Here is a 7,514-nt window from a genome sequence, read left to right as displayed (position 1 = left end):
CAACCACCATCCATCTAAATTCTCATAATCTTGTAAAATGGATACTCTCTGGATCTGCTCAACAATAACTTTATTTATTTATTTATTTATTTTTATTTAATAAGTATAAATTTCCAAAGTACAGCTTATGGATTACAATAGCTTCCCCCCCACCCCGTAACTTCCCTCCCACCCACAACGCTCCCCTCTCCCACTCCCTCTCCCCTTCCCTTCACATCAAGATTAATTTTCAATTATCTTTATATACTGAAGATCAATTTAGCGTATATTAAGTAAAGATGTCCACATTTTGCTCCCACACAGAAACACAAAGTGTAAAATACTATTTGAGTACTAGTTATAGCATTAGTTAAACACCTAAGAGTAATTGTGTATTAATTACAGAGTTCAACCAATAGTTTTAAGTAGAATATAAAATGCAACTTTTGTATTATTGTGGCTCCCCCCCCAACCTCCCTCCCTCCTGTGGCCCTCCCCTCTCCCACTTCCTCTCCCATCCCGCCCTTCATCACGTTTCATTTTCAATTACCTTCATATACTGAAGATCAACTTAGTATATACTAAGCAGGGATTTCAGCAGGCTGCACTCACACAACCGAACCAGGTATAGGGTATTGTTCGACTAGTAGTGTTGTTTTTGAGTTTCATAGTTAAACACAAACAATAACTCTTCATTCCTCCCTCCCTCGAGACTCTGAGAACCACCATTCCACCTTCTGTGTCTATGATTTTGTCCATAGTAGTTAATTAATGGAGTCATAGAACATTTGTCTTGTGTGTGTCTGTCTTATTTCACTCAGGATAATGTCCTCAAAGTGCATTCATATTGCAGCATATATCAGAATTTCTTTTCTTTTTGAAACTGAATGGTTTTCAATTGTATGTACACACCCTATTTTGTTTAAGCATCTGTTGATCAGACATTTAGATGACTTCCATATTTTGGCTATTCTGAGTAGTGTTGTGATGAACATCAGTATACAGATATCTCTTACCCCACTTTTTAAAAATATTTATTTGAAAGGCAGAGTTAGAGGGAGGGATGGAGGGAAGGATTGGGGGGGGGAGAGAGAGAAATAGAGGAAGAGAGAGAGAGAGAGAGAGAGAGAGAGAGAGACTTTAGATCTGGTGGTACACTCCCCAGATGGCAAGAGCCTGGAACTCCATCTCCATCTGGGTCTTCCACTTGGGTGTTAGGATCCCAAGCACTTGGGTCATCTTCTACTGCCTTCCCAGGCATGTTAGCAGGGAGTTGGATTGGAAGTAGAGAAAGTGGGACTTCAACTGGTGCTCATATGGGAAGCTGACGTTGCAGGTGGAGACTTAACCCATTGAACCACAATGTCGGCCCTGAGACCCTGCTTTGAATTTTTTTTTTTTTTGACAGGCAGAGTGGACAGTGAGAGAGAGAGAGAGACAGAGAGAAAGGTCTTCCTTTACCGTTGGTTCACCCTCCAATGGCCGCTGTGGCTGGCACGCTGTGGCCGGCGCACTGCGCTGATCTGAAGCTAGGAGCCAGGTGCTTCTCCTGGTCTCCCATGCGGGTGCGGGGCCCAAGCACTTGGGCCATCCTCCACTGCCTTCCTGGGCCACAGCAGAGAGCTGGACTGGAAGAGGGGCAACTGGGACAGAATCCAGCGCCCCGACCGGAACTAGTACCTGGTGTGCCAGCACTGCAAGGCGGAGGATTAGCCATTGAGCCACAGCGCCAGCCTTTTTAAAAATTTTTATTTATTTATTTGAATTATTTTGGATATATAGCCAGGGGTAGAATTGCTAGATCATATGATAATTCTGTTTTCATTCTTTTGAGTAACCACAGAAGCTGTACCATTTGGTATTCACACCAACAGGGCATGTTATTTTATATCCTCACCAAAATTTCTTAATTTTTTGATAGTAACCATTCTAATGGATGCAAGATTATATCTCATTGAGCTTTTATTTGTATTTCTCTAATGATTAGTGATGCTTAGTCCCTCTTTTCATGTATTTACTGGCCATTTATGTATCATATTAGGAGAAATTTCTTCTCAGGTTTTCTTCCTATTTTTATGAATCATTTTTTGTTCAGTTATAGAAATCCTCTGTGTATTCAGGACTTTATTTCCTTATCAGGTAGATGACTTGCAAGAATTCAGTTGGGTTGCCTTTCAACTATACTGATAGTGAATTTGCTGTACAAGTAAACAATTCTTAAATGTAGTCCAATTTGTCCAATTTTTTCGTTTATTGCTGGGCATTTTGTTTTATGTCCAAGACAATTCCATTTCTCAATGCTAATGTTAATATTCATTTCCATTGTTTGTGGTTCTCCCTTACTCTACCCACTTTCTGTCCAGCTATTTTTTTCAGTGTAACCTATTGTTTAATTCTCTTTCTGTTTCTTAAAGAGAGTTCTTGAGTCTTTTTTTCTCTTGCTTTTTACTGTGGTAAAATAAAAATAATATTACCATTTTATCCATTTAAAATTACTAAGTGAAATAAGCCCACCAGAAAATGACGAATTCTGTATGGTTCTTGTACAAGGTTCCTGGAGGGTTCAGATTCACCAGGACAGAAAGGAGAAAGGTAGCTGTGGGGGTATGGTTATGGCAGTTACTGTTGCCAGAACACAGAATGTCGTTGGGGTAGATGAGAGCTGTGAAGAGGATAGTGGTGATTGTTGCACAGCAACACCTAATTGTGAGGCTTTTTGGAATATTACCATTTATAGCTGTTTCCTATCCTTTTGTGCTAAGTTGTTTTTAGCTTTGTGTCAAGAATCTTTGGTCTAACGTTCTTTTTTCACATTTCAGCAATTTACTCATGAACTCTACTAGTGTTATACACACCCCAGTCTCACCTTTTCGTTTACTTATTCTCACATTGAGACGGATTGATGATCCACACAGTCTTGGCATTTGGGGCTTTGGCCTCATTTAGAGTCAGATTGGGTGCTATTAAATCTCCTCCTTAAATCGAAAGCTGGATGTTAGATTGAGGAATAGGATTCCCCAGCTCAAATCCCAGGAGCTAGTAGGTTTGTATCGAGCATAATGTTGATGAATGAGACAGTATATTTTTCTTTTATTTTTTTATCCTGAGACCTTTTATTTAAGGTATACAAACTTCATGCATTTCATAAATACAGCTTTAGGAACATAGTGATTCTTCCCATGCAACTCGCACTTCCATCTGCACTCCCACCATGCTTCCTCCTCCCTTTCCTATTCCCATTCTTATTTTTTGCTAAGATCTATTTTCAATTAACTTTATACACATAAGATTAACTCTATTCTAAGTAAAGAGTTCAACAGATAGTATTAAAAAAACCCTGTTCCTCAAAGTAGAGACAAGGGCTGTTTAAAGTCATCAATATCAGAGTGTCAATTTCACTTCTATAGATTACCTTTTAGGTGCTTTATCAGTTACTACAGATCAGGGAGAACTGCCCTGTAATATGTCCTTTTTTATCCTCTTGAGACTGGCTTGTTTCACTGAATATACTGTTTTACAGTTGCATTCATTTTGTTGCAAATGACAGGATTTCATTTTTTTTTACCACTGTGTAGTTTTCCATGGTGTACATATCCCATAGTTTTTTTATCCAGTCTTCAATTGACAGGCATCTGGGTTGATCCCATATCTTAGCTATTGGGAATTGAGCTGCAATAAACATGGATGTGCAGATAACTCTTTCATATGCTGATCTCATTTCCTTTGGGAAAATTCCCAGGAATGGGATGGCTGAGTCATATAGTAGGTCTATATTCAGATTTCTGAGGTATCGCTATACTGTTTCCACAGAGGCTGTACCAGTTTACATTCTCACGAGCAGTGGATTAGGGTACCTTTTTTCTTACATCCTCGCCAGCATTTGGTGTTTGTTGATTTCTGTATGAAAGCCATTCTAACTGAGATGAGGTAAGACATTGTGGTTTTCATTTACATTTCTCTGATGGCTGGGGATCCTGAGCAGTTTTTCAAATATCTGTTGGCCATTTGAATTTCCTCTTTTGAAAAATGCCTATTCAAGTCCTTTGCCCATTTCTTAAGTGGGTTGTTTGTTTTGTTGTTGTTGATTTTTAATCTCTTTATATATTCTATATATTTAATCTCTTTATATATTCTTTATATATTCTCTATAAATATATTCTATATTTATATTCTATAATCTCTTTATATATTCTCTCTCTATATATATTCTATCTTTTTTTCCATTGCATAGTTTGCAAATATTTTCTCCTATTCTGTCAGTTGCCTCTTCACTTTACTGAGTATTTCTTCTGTAGTGCAGTAGCTTCTCAATTTGATGTAATCCCATTTGTCAATTTTGGCTTTGATTGCCTGTGTTCTGAGGTCTTTTCATGGAACTCTTTGCCTATGCCAATGTCTTACAGGATTTCCCCAATGTTTTCTAATAATTTGATAGCATCATGTCATAGATTTAAGTCTTTGATACATTCTGAGTGGATTTTTATATAAAGTGTAAGGTAGGGGTCTTGCTTCATCCTTCTGCAATGGGAGATCCAGTTTCCCCAGCTCCATTTGTTGAAGAGACTGTCCTTGCTCCAGGGATTGATTTTAGCTTCTTTGTCAAACGTAAGTTAGTTGTAGTTGTGTGGGTTGATTTCTGGTGTTTCTATTCTGTTTCATTGGTCTTTCCTTCTGTTTTTGTGCCAAAACCAGGCTGTTTAGATTATAACTGCCCTGTAATATGTCCTGAAATCTGGCATTGTGAAGCTTCTTGCTTTGTTTTTGTTGTATCACATTATTCTAGCTATTCAGGGTCTCCTGTGTTTCCATATGAATTTCAGCATCATTTTTTCTAGATCTGAGAAGAATGTCATTATTTTGATTGGTATTGCGCTGAATCTGTAATTTGCTTTTGGTAGTATGGATATTTTGATGATATTGATTCTTCCGATCCATGAACATGGAAGATTTTTCCATTTTTTTGTTTCTTTTTCTATATCTTTCGTTAATGATTTGTAATTCTCATTGCAGAGATCTTTGATGTCCTGTATTAAATTTATTCCAAGCTTGCTCACGTGCTCTCTCTCTCTCTCTATATATATATATATATATATACACTCATTTTTGCAGTTAATACGATTGAAACTGATCTTAGAAGTTCTTTTGTAGCAATGGCATTGTCTGTGTATACAATGGCTATTGATTTTTGAGTGTGATTTTATGTCCTGCTACTTTACCAAACTCTTTTGAGTTCCATTAGCCTCTTAGTGGAGTCTTTTGGATCCACTATATATAGAACCATGTCATCTGCAAATAGGGATAGTTTGACTTCCTTTTTTCCCAATTTATATCCCTTTAATTTCTTTTTCTTGCCTAATGGCTCTGGCTAAAAGATCTAGGACTATATTGAATAGCAGTGGTGAGAGTGTGCATTCTTGTCTGGTACCAGATTTCAGTGGGAATTCTTCTAACTTTTCTCCATTCAATAGGATGCTGGCTATGTGTTGGGTCATTTGTTAGTATGCCATAAATCTCCAACACTGTTTTTTAGTTTTCTAATTTCTTCTTTTTCTCGTCTGACTGAAGTGTCCAGAGATTTGTCTTCTACCTTAGGTATTCTTTCTTTTGCCTCACCAAGTCTGTTCTTAAGGCTTTCCACTGCATTTTTATTTGTTCTACCAAATTCTGCATTTGGAGTATTTCATTTTGACTTATCTTTAAAATCTCAATTTCATGGGAAAAATTTTCATTCATGTCATGTATGAATTTCTTTAATTTGTGGGTTTGAGTCTGGTTACTTCTAACTAATCCTATGATCAATTTTTTGAATTCTGTTTCTGGGATTTCATGAAATCTCTTCATTTTCACATTCTAGCATTGAAGTGTTGTTGTGTTCCTTTGGGGCCATCCTGTTGTCTTCCTTATTATTGTTTCTTTTGGTTCTGCATTTATTTTTAAGCATTTGTGGAGATTTTTTCCCTTGTGATGGCTTTTATGTTTTTTATCATTGAACTATAGCTCTGTGGCTTAGTGGAGTGTCTGCTCTTTCAGCAAATACCTAGAGGCATATGCTGGGTGTGGCTTGGGAGCTCTGTTCAGTGCTCTAGTGTGAGGGGAGTGTCCAAGGTGACACCCAAGTTGAGCGTGGTAAACATTTTTTTTTTTTTTTATCATAGGGTCGGGTTTGATCAGCTCTGTTGGTATAGTCTCCTGCTCTTCCACAAGGAGACCTATGCCTGGATGCTAGCTCCAGTGGGTACAGTATTCATCCACATTGCTGTAAGAACCACAGAAAGGATCTGTGTAGTCCAAGTGTGAGCACAAGATCCCGCAGTGAGGACCCTCACCAGGGAATCAGAGAGCCCTGAGCATGTGGAGCTGCCCATAAAAGTCTCTGCCGCACCCTGTCCCCTCACACACAACCCAATGTTTTCATAGTCCCAGCATACAAGGCTCTCACAGTCACAAGCAGTCAGCTCCCTGCCAATTCCCCTAGCCAGGCTCAGGCATATCTTCTCAGCTGGTTACTGGGTGTGCGGACATGAGCTGGTATAGCTGTTGCATATGTCCAAAATGTCAACCGCCCTCTCTCAGCTAGTTACAGAACGCCAAGGCCTGGTGATTGGGGAGAGATAAATGTACCCCCCTTTCCCTCTAGGTTTCCAGGTATGCTGGCCCCCACTGGGCTCCAAGCTGGACCCACACCAGGTTCTTCCCACAGCTTTATCACCAGTGGATTGAGCTGCTGCCGTCTGGTCTCACCTCTCTCCAAAGCTGGTGCTGAGGCTCTTGGTTGCTGGGGTCCTGAGTTGTGTGTGTCCACACTTTCCCCATAAATCCACAGTGTCCCTCTAATTTGCTTGGAGTTTCCTTTGCAGTTTTTCTCCCTAACTCCTCCCTGAGATTACACTCTTTCCATGTTTTTTCAAACTATCTTCCCCTAGACTAGAGCAGTAAGCTCCCACCATATTCCACTGTTGTCGCTCCCCCTCTTCGTGGAGGAACAACACAGGACCCTGCGCTGTTCTTTCGTCTGCTCGGCCCTCCCCGGGTTTGCTGCTGGTTCTTCCCGGGTTGGCTACTATCCCTTCCACCTCCGTGGAAGGGCAGCTCCCCCTGGCCACATTCCCCACTTCCGCAGGGGAGCGGCACACCGCCGGCCGGCTCTCTCGGGGGCTGCACAGGTGTTCCCCTTAGATGTTCCTCTTAGATGTTCCTGGTGCATGCCGTCTCTCTCCTCCTTTATAGTCCTCCTCCGCCAATCCTAACTCGGCTGCCCACACGCCGAGCACGCTGCTCTCCTCCAATCAGGAGCAAGTCCTACAGTTTATTAGCTGAACTGGAGGCAGCTGTGTAGAAGCTGTTTTCTTCTCTCCCAGCGCCATATTGTGGGAGAGCAGATGCATAGAATAAGTCTTAATTCCAGTAACTCAGTCTAGTCCGAATTGCTCCCCACACACTGTATTGGAATCCTTCTATTTTTCTAATCCATTTCCTATTCTCTGACATTGAACATATATACTGAGTACCTACAATAGATACCAGGCATATAATAT

The sequence above is a fragment of the Oryctolagus cuniculus genome, chromosome 10, assembly GCF_051225735.1.
Source record: "Oryctolagus cuniculus isolate XC-2025 breed Fujian yellow rabbit chromosome 10, ASM5122573v1, whole genome shotgun sequence".
Lineage (NCBI taxonomy): Eukaryota > Metazoa > Chordata > Mammalia > Lagomorpha > Leporidae > Oryctolagus > Oryctolagus cuniculus.
The sequence above is the reverse complement of the archived record's forward strand: the minus strand, read 5'-3'. Positions refer to the sequence as shown.